Source organism: Rhea americana, unplaced genomic scaffold (genome assembly GCF_003343005.1).
Source record: "Rhea americana isolate MKP2758 unplaced genomic scaffold, rheAme1 scaffold_29, whole genome shotgun sequence".
Lineage (NCBI taxonomy): Eukaryota > Metazoa > Chordata > Aves > Rheiformes > Rheidae > Rhea > Rhea americana.
Window position 1 is genome coordinate 5,429,834 of NW_028186412.1, and position 17,353 is coordinate 5,447,186.

A 17,353-nucleotide genomic window follows, 5' to 3' on the forward strand; every position below is an offset into this window, starting at 1 on the left:
TATTGACCAACTCCACCAGCTCTGAAGGGAAGTTTGGATGCCTAAGAGGGATGGACCTGGCTAAATGGCAGAGATGTTCATAGTCCTCTCTTTCTGTTGTCTTTTAAATTTTTATTTTCAATGCTAAATGCTCTGTTGGTTTCCTTCCTCAATGCAAGAAGTAGGGCTTTTCATCCTCCAAAGTATGCTGTGCTGTGTCCCAGTCCACAGATGTCATGTATTGTTTCTATACAAAGTTACCAACACAGCAGATCTGGAGAGCTTGACAGACATGATCCTGTCTGTATGGCATTTACATTAGCATCAGTATCTCCTCTGGGGCTTGCTGAAGTACAAAACAGATCCCAAAGTGGATAAGGGCATCAGACCAGCAGAAGCAAAGAAGAAATCATTAGATAATGAGACCACTCAGTTACAAAAGTAGTTACCAACTACAGATGCTTTGAACAAATCCTGAGATGTCACAGTCATTGTTTCTTCCAACCACAGCAAACTGTACCTCCGTCTGCTCAGCAGGTTGACAGCAATAGCCACACATGGGAAGTGAAGATCTGTATTCGGTTCTGTCCTCAGCAGAGGGAGCCCCACAGGCCAGAGGGGCAAAGGATGGCRTAGCAGCACAAGCACAAGGTAGAGCTGTCTGGGAATTTCAGTGCTGAGAAATTTAAGCGTCTTTGGATAGTAAGTATCTCCAGGTTAAGATGTCAGTAGAGTGAGGATCTTAAGGATTTAYATTTTGGATGTGGACACCAGAAGTAGAACATCTTGTCCCATACTGTTGATATTTGCTGCTTGTTAATCCTCTCCTTCTAGAGATCACTGAAAATATTGATGAATAAGACTCAAAATTTTAACGATCAAAGTGCTCTCTCTTACAATCTTTCATTCATGCTTAGCTCTGCTTCTTGATAGTTAATGTTAGCAAGGCCAATCCTCAKTTTTTTGTCTCACGCATGGCATTAATCTCCTTCTACTTCAAACACCACACAAGTTAGTGGGGACAAACACTCCACCAACAGGCAACTTAATTTGACCTAAAGTAGACATGTACAGTTCCCTGGAAGATATTTATCTTTTATATCTTTACAGTTAGATGACAGAGAATCTGACCAGAAAAATCCAGGATAATATGTTTCAGACAAGTACAATAGCCAAGTCACATAAACATTTGTTATTGTTGCAAGATTATTGACCCTTATTCTCTGCCAATTTAATTTATTTTTATACTATTTTAATTATATTTTTATTAAAATTACTTTATTGTTTTTATTTTTTTTAGCTTTTTTGGTTTTAGATTTTTTTCACAGCAAGCCATGAGACAGAAAATATTCCTCTATTATTTCTGTCCACCATTTCCAACTGGACAAAAGCTGCAGGACTATGAGCCAAACTACAAACGAGAATGTTAACGTGGTTATAACTAAGGATTAAGTATTTCTGACCCAGAAAAGATTGCATGCAACCTTTAGCACTATGGGGAAAGAAGACACCTTAAAATTGTTTCTAAGGCACTACATATGAGAGGCAGGGCAGGAGGGACAGGGCAAAGAGAGACCTCTATTTCAGTCTTTTATAGCTGACTGTCTTCAAGTTAATTTAAATGTCAGGGCAAGAGTGAAGAACACATTGATTCATCTGCAACACAAGTGACCCAGTCACCTCAAGGAAAATCAAGACAGTGAATAGCATTTAGGGGATTAAATGTAATTAGGAGAAATAATGTAAGAATGCTGTTGAAAGCTTAGTCACAATTGATGTGTTTTGTATCTCAGCTTGAACATGCTCTAGTTTGTTCTGAATAGAACTGAAGTCTAGTACACGGGTGTTTGTCTTTCATTGCACTTCAGAGAAAAGCATTGAAAGGGAACTTATCCCTGTGATGCTAAACATCAGGCCTTGAATTTAATTAATTTCTCCTGGAAGATAGCTAAAGGCTAACAGGGAATTCAGGGCTACACTCTGTAGCTCTTACTGCAYTCCCTTGTCCAGACAGTATTGGCTGAAGCCTTGGGGAGGCTTTTGAGCTAAACCTTATGTAAAGCTAATTTCAGCAGCAGGGACAAGGTCATGGAGATGTAGATTACTGTGGTCACACTCTACCACACTGCTAGAACTTAAAATACACTTTTGGCCAGAGGTGCAGTTTAGACAGCCAGGGCAGTCAGGTGCATGGTACCTGAGACTGTGGGGCCCTGTGATGGCCACCTCTTCAGAGGAAGAGCACTTATTGCCATGTCAGTTCCTTATTGCGATGGATGCCATTCCTGGATTTTATGCTTAAACCAGCAGACTTCTACTCACAAACACAAGGTGCTAAGGGAATGGAGGGAAAAAAATCTAGCCAGTATTTGTTGAAYGAAGAAAATGGAATATCAACTCAGCAGTCTAGCAGAGAAATAAGTAAGCAGAACTAACAGTAGAAGCTGGTCTGGAAGGAAAAGGTATTGAAATTTGAAATACAATCTTATTTCCTGAATTGAACTTTGCCTGCAGGGGCTGGAGAGGACACACTGGCACAGCAAGATTAGAGGTAGAAGCAGGGAAGCATAGCTGTCTGTCTTCAGACCTCGATGGCTGGGCGAGTTTTGCATGTCCGGCAGAGAAAAATACTGTAAAGCAGGTAAAGGCTTTGTCAGGCTGAAGGTCCTGCAGRTCTTCCCAGTGTGACAGCTTCTACTGTTTGGGGTGGGAGTTTTACAGTGTTGTTAGTGGAAGGTGGGATTATAAGAACACCCTTAATGTCAGCCCTTCCTATGATGTTAACCTAACCCAGCCTGTGGTTTTGCAAATATGCTAGTGGTCTGGTAGCCAAGATCTTTTCAGAATTTATCTTCAACAAAAGTTCTTTGAGGATGATGAAAGTCTGTCCTTTCTTTTCRGTGAGCTTTGCATTAGACCTTTACAGCAGAGTGCTTCCTCAAAATCAGTGTGAGAGTCTGCTGTGCTTGATATACTGATAGAGCAAATAGGTCTTTCCCTATGACTGATGTCTGCTTAYTGCATAACATTAAGGAACTGCTTCCTGAGAAACTGTTCAGTGCTCTTACATCAAGACTGCTCAATGCCATTGCAGCTATTAGTGTGTTACAAGTCTCCAGCAATAGTGCCAGTCATCCTGCAACAGGAGAGCAAGCAATCTTAAGCAAGGGAAGCCATCAGCTCACAGCCTGTTGGCTGCATCCTAGTAACCAGTTATAAACAGATTCAGGGGTGTTTATCTCTAGAAAAAAGTGGTGAGTTACTGTGACCTTATTTCTGAGTAGGCGTTTGGACACAAGAAGCCACTGGTGTCCAGCAGCCTCTCCCCTTTCTTTACCCTCGAGTGAGGCTTCTGCATGCCTGTAGCCTGAGAGCAGATTTGGTTCTCTTACATGTAAAGAGGTGAGTCTTTAATAAACTATGTCCTGGCACCATATAGAAATACAATTTTTATCTCCATGAACAAACATATCAGCACTACTGTTACATGAAAAGCTTTCAGCTCTAGCTCATACAGCTGTCGTGTGAGTTCTTAAATCTCTGGAGTCATTTATAAGGCAGCCTGTAAATGCTCACTGCATGGGAGGTTTGCCTTGGGTTGCTAGGTAGCCACCAGCTGTTGTGCCAACATACTCTGGCACATGCAGCCTACGCTGTCCACAGGGCTATGGGCAGATAAACCCATTTTTGAAAGGTTCTGGCCTCACTATGCCACACCATACAAGCTATGTTGCAGTAACCACCTGTGCACATGCCTTTACCCACAGGTGCGGTGCAGTGTGTGTGAGGCGGGACTCTCTTCCCCTCTAGGCTACTTTGTATTTGAGTAAAGAGACACCGTGAAGTCGGTGATGCATTTCAAGAAAGCAGCATTGTTTCTCCTCAGTACATTCACCTGCCCATGTCTTCACCAAAAAAGCTGTGGTGGTAGTAGAGATGTACTATCTATTCYTAGTAGCATGGTGGGCTAGAAGGTCCCAGATGAGGCAAGCCTTGGCAGAGAGATGCCTCCATCCCTCATCTTGGAGGACAGGAACTACAGAAGAGAGTGCTGCAGTGGAAAGGGATTGTGCATGCACTGTCCAAAAGGAGCAGAGGGTCTGGTCTTTCTCGGGAAATTTGCCTCCTCTGAGATTCTCTACCTGAATCAAAGAAAGCAGAAAGCCTGAAATTCTAGCTAAACCCTGGCCAAACCAGGACCCTAAACCTCTTTGGGCAGCCAAATAAATAGTAGATTCTGGGTGATACTCCACCTGTTAGMATTAGTTTTAGTTTCCTACCATTCCCACCACTACACGTACAAAAAGAACTTTGACGAAATGGTGCAAGTAGTGTAAATTAAAAACAACAAAACAAAACTAAGCAAAAACAACAGTTCCATAGTGGGACACCTCACCTCAGCTAAAAGATCATCAAGAAGTATCTAGCCAGCCGCAGTCAGTTTACCTAGTCCAACATGCGCTCTCTAGAAGACAAGACCCTAACCCTGAGACCATGGGATGGAAGCAGTGCCCTTCTTTAGGGACAGTCAGACCAGCATGTGAACAGAATCTGCTTGCTGGAAACCACAGCCTGGAACTCATTTGGGGAAGAAATAATAATATTTTTAAAAGGTAGATAACAAATGCTTGTCCTGTTTCTGCAATTAAAAGCTCTGAGCTAGATAGAGAGCAGAGTATTACTAGCTAGGGACCACCACAAGGTAACATAATGGTCTGCAAATAGGATACGAGGGTGGGAGGAAGTGCTGTGCCCAGCCCATGACTGGTAGAGAGAAAACCACATTGGGTTGTATATCTGTGTCAGAACCAGGAATACAGTTGAATTTAAACAAAAAGAAAGCTTGTCTCTATAAATGCTCCACAGCATCAGTGTGAAGTGTGATTTAGCATTTTTTTTATAATACTTCGAGTTTCAAGGTACCATAGGCAAAACTCCCAGTTATGTAGAAGATGCTGGGGCTGGGCGAAACCCAACAGGGCAGGAAGGCCTAAGGCTTATGCAAGACTCAGGTGTTCTCTACAAACGTAAACGGAAGTAATGAACAGGTAAGGCGCCACTAAATGATGCCTAAAATATGTCTCTGCTGGCTTACCATACTCATAAAGAACTTCAACAGAGACATGCTGATARTTACATTTCTGTTTTATTTATTGAGCCAAACATAAGGCTGGTATGAATCAGTGTCACCCCACTGAGTATAGTTAACATCCTCATCTTGAAATACATTATTCTGTGAACCAAAATCGAGTGAGAGGCACCCCTCAATAATAAAAACAGYATTGTTTTATGGTTTTGAGGCAGTCAGAGGAGCTTTGGCGTGATTAATGTCACATTTGTAGTATTTATCTTTTAAATTGTCCACATTCAGCATTCCAGGGATAGGCTGAATTGGACTTCTCTTTGCATAACTGTAACAAGTAACCATAGCAACCTAAACAAGTGGTTCATTCCTGAGAAAATATGAACCGCAATAGCAAACATGACCTTAATTTAAGTAGCCATGTTCTAATTAGCTTTCCTTTCAGTTAGGGTTGCTTGGCCCATGAAGGATCTCAATCTTCTCTCTTTGAATTCAAAAGGAATCTTGCTACAGGTTTTACCTGGGGCAGGACTGAGCCCTAAATATATGGTGGCACTCTTTCATGTTCTTTAGGATAAACTAAGCTAGGATGGTCTGGAGTGATTTGATGGGAAGGGAAGGCAGGAACAGATCTGCATTCAGCAGTGATTCACCTTTCCATCTCTGAAGCACTTATAAACATTCAAAGASAGTCAGGAGGTCTCTGGTGACTTTCTAATCACATCGGCCATTTAGCCCGAGTGGATAGAATCAAATCTGACAAGAAACTTGGCTTAAAACAGTGGAAGTTGGAGTTTTGTACATAACTGTTGAAAAGAAATTGTTATTCCGTCTTACCTTTGTGCACACTACTACTATTATAGAATAAATGAAAAGAATTCAGACATAGATATTTTAGACAGTCCAATAAACTACACCCACTCCAGCCTATTGTTAATGCATCTGAGCTTTAGGGACTGTCGGGCTCTAACCCCAGAAAAGAAGAGTTTTGAACAAACAAATCATGAAACAGCCCAAACCAGAATCCTTTGTCTGGGTCCCTGCAGTGTTTTTTTTTTCCTTCTGTCTGGTCAAAATCCACATATGATATAATCAGCAATTTAGAGGTTGCTCTCTCCATTTGTTTTACTAGGCATATGTTTCACTGAACTCTGCTAGATGAATGTTAAAAATGAACAACAATTTTTAACAGGATTACTGTCCAGTAGCATATAAGAAGAGAGCAAAGTACTTTAACAATAGAAAACAACTGTCTCTTTTAATGAATATTGCTTGCCCTCTTCTCATCTCATACTTTGAGTATGAGTAATCATACTTTGTGCGTCACTGATAAACAGTTAAATCCATTATTTGCTTCCTACAAAATCAATTAACACATCTCAGTATGAGCAGATGGGGGCTTCATTACCTGAGGGTATATAACAGCAGACAGATAACAGCAAGTGAGCAGTGCGCAGACACCTACGTTTATGCCTGCCAACCACAGGCTAAGGTGCTATGGCTAAGGGAAAAAAAATGGAAACGGCATCCATTCCCTGCTCTGTTATCATGTTTCGTTCGAAGGATGGTATCTTCTACAAACGTATTTTCATTCATTCCKTTCTCTGAAATAAGAAACTATTTGTTTTTATGCTCCAAGGGCTTCATTAGGTAACCACTAAGACCAAATCCGCCACGGTGCACAGCTGAATCAGTAGCACATGGATTCCGTGTTCGTAGCAGCTGGTGCCAGGTCCTTGGCCTCGTGGGGCCTCCTCTCCATCCTTTGGTATGCTGTGAAATGCTAGCCATTTTGCACTGTGCCAGTGGTTGCAGCTGCCTTCCTTAAGAGCAGTTTTGTATTTCCAAGCTCAGCCTTTCTGTAAACTACCCACACCCAGAAAGTGGGTGGCTGTGTGACGTGGTCAGGGCACATYTCACAAAAATGTCTCTATGTCCGAGGTACTATTTACAGACCATGCCAGCAGCAGCATGACCTGTATGTGGTAAGTGTGGTCCATTCCCATCAGCAGCTGGTATATACAGGTTCCCTGTACTGAGCATCACACTTCCAATAGGTGGAGCAGATACCATAGACAAAATTGGCCATACTGCTACTTTTCCTTGCATGCTCACAGACCAAGTGAAAGGAGGATGGAGGGTTGCTGTGTCCTTTTAYGGTGGCAATGTATGCACAGATCTCCTCAAGTGACTGGTGGCAGGTCAGGTTGCCCACRTGGGGAGGTCACCAGTAGAGCAGTAATTTCAGAATGGTAAAGAGAAGGTCCTGAAGCTCTGTGATRAACCTGCAGAAGAAATGAGAGAGCCAGTGAGTGTTGGAAGACGGAAGCATTGGTCCTTTGAAGTTGGCCATTATCAGCTCCCAGCATTTCACTTTAAATCACTTTGACCTTGGGAACCTGGCAGTGAATACCTAAGTAGCAACATCAGTCATCAGGAAGACAATTAACCTATATGGCCTGGGAGAGATGAATGTACGTACAGTTATAAGATGCTCTACYTGCAAGGGCTGTGTTGAAAACACAGGCTCAATGCATCTTTCTGGCCTCTGCCCCTCTCTGAAGTCTTTTCTAGTTCTTCATTAAATGGAAGAGGTCTTACCCGGCACCTTCCACTGTGGATTAGAGGAGACACTTTTCTGATATCAGCTCTGGCTGTACTGACAGTAAGCATGAATTCCTGCTCCATCATAACTCTTCCCTGACAGAGCAACCATGCAGGCAGATGGACACACTCCTTGGGCTCCGCCTGACCCTGTTAACAAAAGCAGTACTTTGTCCATTGGACTTAGCAACCACCTTGCACCTAGTAAACCAGTAATGCTGGATGACATGACATTGACCTGTGCCGACTCTGGCTAGCAAAAACATCTCTTAATCCAGCAGGAGTTGTTAGTGAAGCATGCTTTGATCCTCTGCATAGTTCCTGTGGGGCCCACTATTCTTTTGTATAGAAGCAGCAACCTGTGCTGGATCAAACAAGAAACTTGTTATCTCAGAAAACATTAGGGGTATGTTGCTTCATTATCTTGAGATAAAGTTCGGTTTTACTAYCCCTGACACACTAGCAGGGACTGATGCTTGCTTAATGATTACCTGGGGAATAATGACACATGAACCTTGCTAGTTCATGCTATTTTCTGTGTGCTGTTCTCCTTGTAATAAGAAATGATTGGTTCTGTGCCAATTATTTCATAAAGTTTGCCAGCATGTGGCTTGGGTACGACCTGCCTGAGAGAAGGGTAGGTGCAAGAGAAATGTCAGCCAAGGAGCAATGGAGATGTGTGTGTGTGTGTGTGTGCGCGCGCGCGTGTGTGCATGGGGGGGAAGGGAGCAGGATGTGAGGGATATTCTGAGCAAATTAGCCTGCTTCCTCCCCCTGTCAGCATGACTGGGCATGTCTTTCCCTGCCTACTCTCTCCTAAGGCTTTTGACTGAGAAGAAAAAGAAGATCTTGTTCTGGCAGTGCCCTGACAGAGAGAATGCAGTAAGCTTTGTTGCCAAGAAAAAGTGGCCCAGCAGTGGCTTATTCAAGTTCTGAAAAGCAGATGACCAGCAAGTGTCTAAGTGCCACAGTGTCTAAGAAAACGGTGTTTTTGGCCCAAAGAGATCAGCAGCACTCAGGAACCATGTCCAAGAAGCAGGGAGAACAGAGGTGAACATATCYTGAGATAGATGCAGAGAACACAACTCACCGCATCCAAACACAAATATTTTTGAACAGAATTGACCCAGCAGTCAGTATTTACTTGGTCAGCAATACTGTTCATGGAAGGTATCTAAAATGAGATTTACTATTATGTCTCACCAGGACTAGTGCTTCTTTTATATTGCACTAGGCAAGCAAGTGCAAGATAGTTTGGAATTGATGGAGAAATATATGCAATCTGGTGCATCACGAGAAAATTACAATAAAAATATGATTGTAATAAATAATTGTTTTTACCAAGGTGATCCCTTCAAAATCCCTTCTTCAAAAGTAATTCAGACTATTACAGATTTAAAGGCCTAGAAAAAGAAAGACCAAAAATCTCACCTTTTTCAGAGTCTTCAGAGACTGTTTCTTAAATTAGGGTTATTTCAACTGTTTTCCTTTCCTCACTATGCTCCATTGTCCTTTCTTCTATCAACATTCAGACCAGATTCAGGTTATCTTAATTGTKCAAGCTATAAATTTCATAAATGCTTTTGGCACTTCAGCAGACCCATGCCTGTAATTGGAATAAAACAACAGTAATCTAAGTAAGAAAAGGCAGGATGATCCTGCCTACAAATCTAACCTTGGATTTGTGTTTCAGCCTCAGCATTGCATTTCTCATCCAAAACACATCACAGCAGCCGCGTGCAGAAGGGCGTGCTGCCTGRCTGGCCTTCGGAGTGCACAGTGGAGATGGAAATCGTGGCCAGCTGTCTCCAGCTTCTGCAGTATCCACTCTGAGACGTCCTGCCKCCATATAAGAGGGAAGTTTGTCCTTCTGAAATCAAAAAGTTCCTTTTCAAGACTGTGCCAATCAGCTCTGTAATTCTGCCAGATTCACTGCTCTAGATTTTTTTTCTTCCCTTCCTATTGTATTTGATTCAGAAATTTCAGACGCACGTCCTAGGTTACTGGGTTGCACATGACATGGCAAGCAAGGGAAAAGGTATATTATGTTACTCAATCCAAGTCCCACCGGGCTCCACGTAAAATCAAAAGTATCTTCTGTAGGAGGTAATCTCTTTGACTCTGTCATGAGCCAAGCATTTTAGACTGATATGACAGCCCAGCTGTTAAACCAATTTCTTTGGCAGGAGGTCTCAATCACATCGCATATGTTGGCAACATCAGCTTGTTTTTAATATCGCTTTTAGTACAAAGCGTGGCTTGCCACATCCGACCTTTATTTTCCCTCATGACTAGGCGCAAATCCTAGTTTACAGCCTTGCTGAAATTTTAGCTGAGCCAATTCTCCAGTTTAACAAAGGCAGGACAGGATTCCTCTGCCCACAATTTTATGAGGCCTATCTCTGCTGCACCTTCCCTTCTCAGTGAAACCTTCAGCCATGCAGGAGGGGTGGGTGACCCTGCTGCCCTGGGGACCCTGTGGATTTCCCCCCATCCTAAGGATGCCACATGCCTCTGTGCTCCCTCCCCACTAGTCCAGCCCCAAAAGACACATCYGTTGCAGTAAGCAAAGCAAAGCTGGGCACATGTCTGTCCAAGGCCCTCAAATGCTCCCTCTGACAGTGCCCATGCATGGCTTGGGGGCAGCRTGACGGGCAGTTTGGATGGGATCACCCTATCCTAAGAGGGAAGAGAGTTTAGCCCCCTGCATGACAGCTGGGCCCAGGTGTCCAGGCAAAGAGCTGTCTTTTGCCTATTTAATATAGCAGTTTAAACATACCTTATAGGACTAACATTATGCTAGGCTGCTCAGCTTGGGCTGGCCTCTCCATAAGCAGTCACTCCCCTCACTCCTTGTTTGGTTCAGCCATGGAAGAAGAGCTCTTGTTCAGTGAGAACATGACATCCTTCCCTTTTCCTTGTCTCAGAGCTAAATGCTGAGCTCTCCCACTGTGTCCAAAGTTGAGATGAAAACAACTGTACAACATGGAATATATTGCCACCTGTTTATAGAATATTCCTGTTCTCTGCCCAGCTCCATAAATCTCCTCTTTGTGGTAGGAGACAACTGTATGGACCTTTATTTGTGTGCCAGAGAACTGAGATACAAACCAAGGTATAAAATTGTACCTGAGAGAACAGCAGYACCTTATGTGCCTTGATAATTCAGGAAACCGGCAGGCTTAAGAMAGCTACAGCACTAGAGTGGAAAAACGGGAATCTAAGCAGAGTGTGTCTATGCTGTTAACAGTGCCTCAAGGGAACAGCTGTTCAATTTACAGTCCATGAAATATTTGCAAAATAAACTTCTGGAATGTGATAAGGACCTTTAATAGGATGTCACCTCCTGGGATTAATGAAGTACTGGAAGAACTGTAAGGTCCTAATCCTGTGGCAAAGGATGACTATGAAGGAAAGAAYGCTGCATTCTTCTGCTGTTGTGATTTGTAGTGCTTGGGCATGTAGTCAAGAAGCCTTTTGTGCCAAGCACTATTCAGACACAGCCGCAAGCATAGACCCTGGGTTACAGGTACAGAACCCTTATGGAAACAGCAGTTTCACAGACCAGTGCTGAAGAGGCACCCATTACCCTACTCCCCTTTTTCCTAGCGCACTATTACTTCTGTGCTCTTCTTGCAACACTTCACTGAGTCTTGAGACCAGATCAGGGCTCTAGTGTTGTGAAGAGTGAATGCTAAGGACTAATATTTATCTCCCATCGGTTTGAATGAAACTTCGTACATCCAACCAGACAGTAAGAGTGATCTCTCTTCGCAAGGTGGGCTGTGGATCCTTCCAGCCACCCATGCCAATGTTTAATGTCTGCTTCCTGGGGCAGGCAGAAGAGAGATGCATAGCCTAGCCCTAGAGTAGCCAGAGCAATGCTCTGTGGAGCACCTCACAGCTTTGGCTTCCTTGCAATGGCTGCTACACACCAGGACACCCTGCTAGCTGGTACAGGCTCCTCTAGGAAATGACCCCTGTGCTGCCACCAGCCAGGGCTGTAGGCAGGAAAACCTGACTTCCTCGAGCTCCACTGCATCATTTACACATGCACCTACTCAGTTTGATGTGAGTTACCTTGCTTCACTGCAGTCAGAAGAAGTCCTCCATGCATGCACGCCAACTGACAAATGCAACAGTTCATTTTTTCTCCCTCATTTTCAACATTTTCTCGGTGATACTGGTACCAGGCTAGGAATACATATGCACCATTTCTGATCACATAATTCTCCAGCACGGGCCCACAGAGACCACAGTGAGACAGATGCCCTTAAGAATCAGTATGGGGCACGACAGGCAAACAGCACAGTTGAGCTGAGAACAGACAGTAGCATCACACCAGCACTAATGCTCGCACTATGGAGACATCATCCTAGGAGAGGAAGCTGTTCAGTAATTCAGATGTTGTTGAGGTGCCCCTCAGAACCAGATTGTGAATGGGACCTGCAAGGTATCACAGTCTCTCAGCACTGCAATGGCAAATTTTAATAGTGCTCACCCATTTGGTGCACATAAGAGTTCGCAAACTCTGTTTCACTCAAATCAACAGGAGATAAATATTGTTTCTCAGCATTCACTCTTCACATCACTAAGCAGCAGGCAGGTCTCAAGACTCAAYGGAGTGATGCAAGAAGGGCAAAGAAGTAATAAGACATGAGGAAAGGGGAAAGCTTGGTAACTGGTGCCTCTTCAACGCTGGTCTGTGACAGAGCTGTTCCCCATAAGTCAGTAACATAGTGAACATGGCTTCATACATAAAACAGCTATCTTCTTAACAGGAAGGCTTTTTATATAACCTTTTTCTACATTTTGCATAAATCTTAACCCAGGCTCTTGCACCACATGATGCTTGGGTCCTCCGCGTGATTGATAGCAACATGGTATGTTCTTATAGGAACAGCACACGAGCTGTGACAAATCAAGGCTGCCAAAGGATATGGGGATTTGTACAGTGCCTGAAGAGGCTGCGTTACAACTTCATGGTGGTGTAAAAGGTAAAAATCTAGCTAGGCTACTTCAGGCAGTCAGTCTATGGGAATCTTGCGGTACTTTCCAGCCTACAGGGCAGTTACACTAATAAATGAATATTCAAGGAGACAGATCATTCATAGCTCTTCTCATAATTTCAAGTGTTTACAAAAGAGAGCAGTGTCCTACAGATGTAAATTTGTACTGGAAGGCATAGATACTGCACCTCAGGACCAGCCTGACTCCCACCACAGAACTTCAGTGCAAGCAGGGTGATGGTCCTCACCTTGTCACCCAAAAGCCCATTCCCAGCAGCCATACAAAGTACTTAATACATCACATCCTAAAATGAGCTTGGTGGGAGGAAGGTAGTAAGAGGAGACAGATCCCCAAATAYGTTTTGCACTGGCTTGACTTGACTATGTTGTGTCAGAGATTGCCTCATTCTATATAATCTCAGCTATTAGGATAAGTCAGGAACACTAAATTAGCTGCACTGGGGTTGGGAAGCACCATTACCCATTAGGAGTATTTTCTCTAAACTTTTGGTAAGCAGTATTTTTTTTAACACAGTTTTATTTTCCTTATAAACCATTAGAGTTAAGAAAGCCCTAGAGAAAATCACTAGCACCTTAAGTGAGATTTTAAAATGTCTCCTCTCCTGTCTCCCCTTGCTAGGGCTAGGGAGGAGTTGTTCACAGTTTATTTCTCACTGCCTTTCATGAGAACTGCTCGCTGAGGTGATAAACATTTTTATACATTCAGCTGTTCTGTAAGTATTGTTCTACTTCTTATTTTTCCTATAATATAGTCCKGGGGAAGTACGAAAATTTCAGTAAAGAAGTAGCTAACGTTTGCTGCAAAACATGCTTGCAGTGTTCTCAGAGAGGAACAGAATAGCTGGCAAAATAACTTCCCCCTAGGGCCTGATTTAAACCTCAGGAAAGCCAGTGAGACTTTTCTACCATGCTCTTCAGCTCAAGCAATACTTATTCTGTTCATCCCTTGTACCTCATATATGTTTGTAAAAGCTGAAGGACTACAGACCTGCAGGGCAAGAGATCACAAAAAAATGGAAAGCATTTTCAGGTTCACTCATCTCATTTGAATGAAAACCTTTGAAAYAGGTTGTTGGGTTTTTTCTTGCAAAGAGACAGAAAGAAGAAAGCTTGTAACAATTGCTTCTATGAACAAAAGGGTTTTTTCCCATCCAAACCCCTATTATTTATTTACTTTACATACAGCAAAGTTCTTTGTTTGAATTTCAAAGCTTCTGAGCATCGCTAAAGACCAAGCTATAATTTTTCCATTTGATAAATGCCACACTGGAAGGCTGTTTGCTGTAAATAGCTCACAGACAATGAAACTATAGTATTGGGTCTCGTTTCTTCCTGGATACTTCCAGGGAAGAGGGAGAAAAAAGATAAAAAAAAAAAGGATATATATAGAAACCAGCATGGTATTCTCTTTGCTCACCTCTCAGTATGACTAAAACTTACGGCTTTACAACAGAAGCTCATCTTCAGCCTAGCGAGGCCAATCAGCTGCCAGTGGAGAGAGGTTTTGGATCCCTCTCCACGGAGTCACAGCTGATGCAAGTTACTGTGGCCAGCAAGGTGGCTGCGGCCTTGGTGAGAACCACCCAGAGCTGAAGAGTGTCTTACCTACAGGCCCCAGGCAACCAGAAGGGGGTTCCTCAAGGCACCTGGCTGAGCCTTTCTGCAGGGCCACCAAGCTTCGCAGATGTCCAGCATTTTCAAGGAAGAAAAAAGCYTGCTGCAGTTCAGTTATACAAAGGGTTTGGAAAGCTTTTGTGAAGTCTGCAAGAGGCCAGAAGAAACAARAAGTTCCTGAGTGTGCTCAGGGGCTGAGGCAGCTTTCTTTAGCATGACTTGAGATATCCAACTTTCACAGGCCATCTGCTTCAGACTTGGGCAGAGCTAAATAGAAAAATTGCTGTGCTCAGGCAAAGACATTCRAATTTCTGGTTGCCTTAGCCCAGAGGAGCAAACATGTACCTTTCCTTGCTGTTCTTGGAGATKGAGAAAAATTAGAAGGAATATTTTCATGTACTGGGCACCAGAAAGGACACTGCAGCTGCCTGTTAGAAACTTTTATTCTAAAGTTAACTTTCTTCCTGAAAGAAAGATCACAGCCATGGAGTAAAATGCTCCTAACAAGGAATGAAGGAGGTCCAAATATGAAGCACGTAGATCCATGAGGGACTTCCCTCCAACCCCTTTGCAGTGACTGAAATGACTTGGATTAGCAATTGCAATCCAAAAAGTTAGCAATGCTGAGTCTCAGTCTTCAAAGTACTATGTTAAAAAGTATTGGTACTGTGCTTACTTTTTTCTGTACTGTAAATATCTTCTGTAATAAAGTAATAAAAATTTCTCTTAAAAATCTATTTTTAAATATTAATTAAAAAGAATTAGATATCATCCACAGACGATACCAGCCCTTGCACTAGGTAGCAACTTTGATTTCCCTATGACACTGGTATTCTGCRTTTTTTTATGTTTGTGGATTTCAGTCTTCTAGTACAACTCCCGAGTTTCTTGTTAGCTGTGGGGACATGTAAAGGACAGTACACAATAATTTATTGAAGGACGAAGGCTAGTTTTTATACATGTAGAATTCCAGAGAGAGTTTGGTTTTTCAGTCATTAGCCCTTGCTAGACCAGCAGTTAAAGTATTCTTTACAACTTGCAGTTATATATTCACACCARCCCTGTTCCAATATACGCTTGAGGCTTGGCAAATTTCCCAGACTGTTGTTGTGCTCCRTAGGTCTCAAACAACAGAAGTGCATGTTACAGTCAACGCTCGTTGCAGGCAGCACGGCYGAAGCAGCACTGTGCCTGCATTGCTCCTGGGTTCTGCGCTCTGGAGTTCTTACAGTAGCCACTCGTGGTGTGCACATACTTCATTGCCACAGGATGCCTGTCAGCTCTTGCTTCAAAATTTCTTCAAGAAATAGTTGGAGACAATCTGATTCCAGAAGGACTCATTTGAATTAATTATTTCCACAGTGAGAAACCTACAGTACAATGTTTCAGAAAAGTTTGGTACCTCTCTTCTTTCAAGTATGGAAAACAACAGAACATGTCAAGAGGCGTTAGAAGGATTCAGTGACCATCCATCAGGAGGACTGGTTAAGTAATCCACTGTCACATTCAGGAGAAGAAAGCCCTTGTCTGTTATTGTCTGGCTGCAAAGAACCAACCCCAAAATGTATGCAGGTGATGAAATGGGTCTAAACAACAACAATAAATGACTCTGTAAATGGTTGGGGCCTAGAAACCATCTCTCCTCAAAGCAGCAGAGATATCTGAAAACAATTTAAAAATGCCTAAATTATTCAATGAAAAGAATGGGGATCTACCGTGCAACTTGCTGGGTGCTTACAGGCAAGCACAGAAAGTACAGATAGCGTTGAAATCCATAGGAAGTGCAGAACAATTGGAAATTAGAGGAGCTGGGAGAAGTTCAACATTGTCAATGGCTTTTAGACAATAACAGGTTTTCTGCCTAGTGACAAAATAGATAGATAGATAAAAGTAGGAGTCGCCTGGGTGATCATTCCTATCTCCTAAAGCCTGGCTGCATGCTGAGCTACAGGCAAGGGGCCACCCTGTAGTATCCCTTAAAGGACTTAAGCACATATGTAGTTCTACGTAAGTCAGCAGCTGATTTCAGAATACTCTTCTCACATATGAAGTTGAATGTATTTGAGGACTTTTGCTGAATCAGGCCCCAGGCAGATTGTCATACTGACACATTAAATTCAACTAATGACCTCCTTCACAAAGAGATGGGTCTAGTCTTATTTTAGCTACTTTGGGTTTTGCAGCTGCCCACTAGAGTGGCTCTCTGTGGTTCAAAAAATGTCAAGGAAATGCAAATGAAGTAACTGGTTTCTGTATTTTAAAACCTGTTTCTGTTTCATTAGCCAGAGGCTGCATGTATATGTACCATGTGAAATAGTAATGAATGATAAATAACTGCCCTATCTGAACATCATAACTGCCCTTCTGWATATCTGTTCACTCAAAAGCTGTGTCATTTGTTGAAGGGAAATACAGATGGTCTGAAGTCAGTACATTTTCTTTCACACAAGGACTGTGAATTCCTCAGATTAACTTTAGAAAGAAAGCAGCAGGGAAAGTGGACAAGAGAAGTAACGCCCATGAGCATGRGACTTACGTCACAGCACAGTTCCTGGGTTTTGTGCCTATTAAGTTAAAAAGCTGAAACCATTTGGATCCATGACTCAAATACTCTCATCTATTTTTATTGCTAACATCCCCTTTTCCAGTAACATCTCTATAGGGCCAAATCCTGTGACACTGCCTCTACCATTTCTATGGATGGCAAGAAGGAGCAGGCCCCAGGTGTAGTCAAAGTATCACCCTCACTTTCTTGGACTGAGGGACTATACGTGACCACTTTCGCTGTTGAGGAGTTGTTGTTGTGAGGCCACATAGACTCCCTGCTGCCATCCTGTCCTCAGCCTCCCCCCCCCATATACCATGAGAAGATGCTCAGCAGGTGACAAATGTATGAAAAATCACTAGACACATGATGCGTTTAGAGCCTCATTTCTACTTCTATAAATGTGCAGTCAGGGGAGTTATCTGGGAAAGGTATCAAGACAAATAGAAAATTATGCCTGGTAATTTGTATGTTACATTYAACCCATCCCAGCACTTT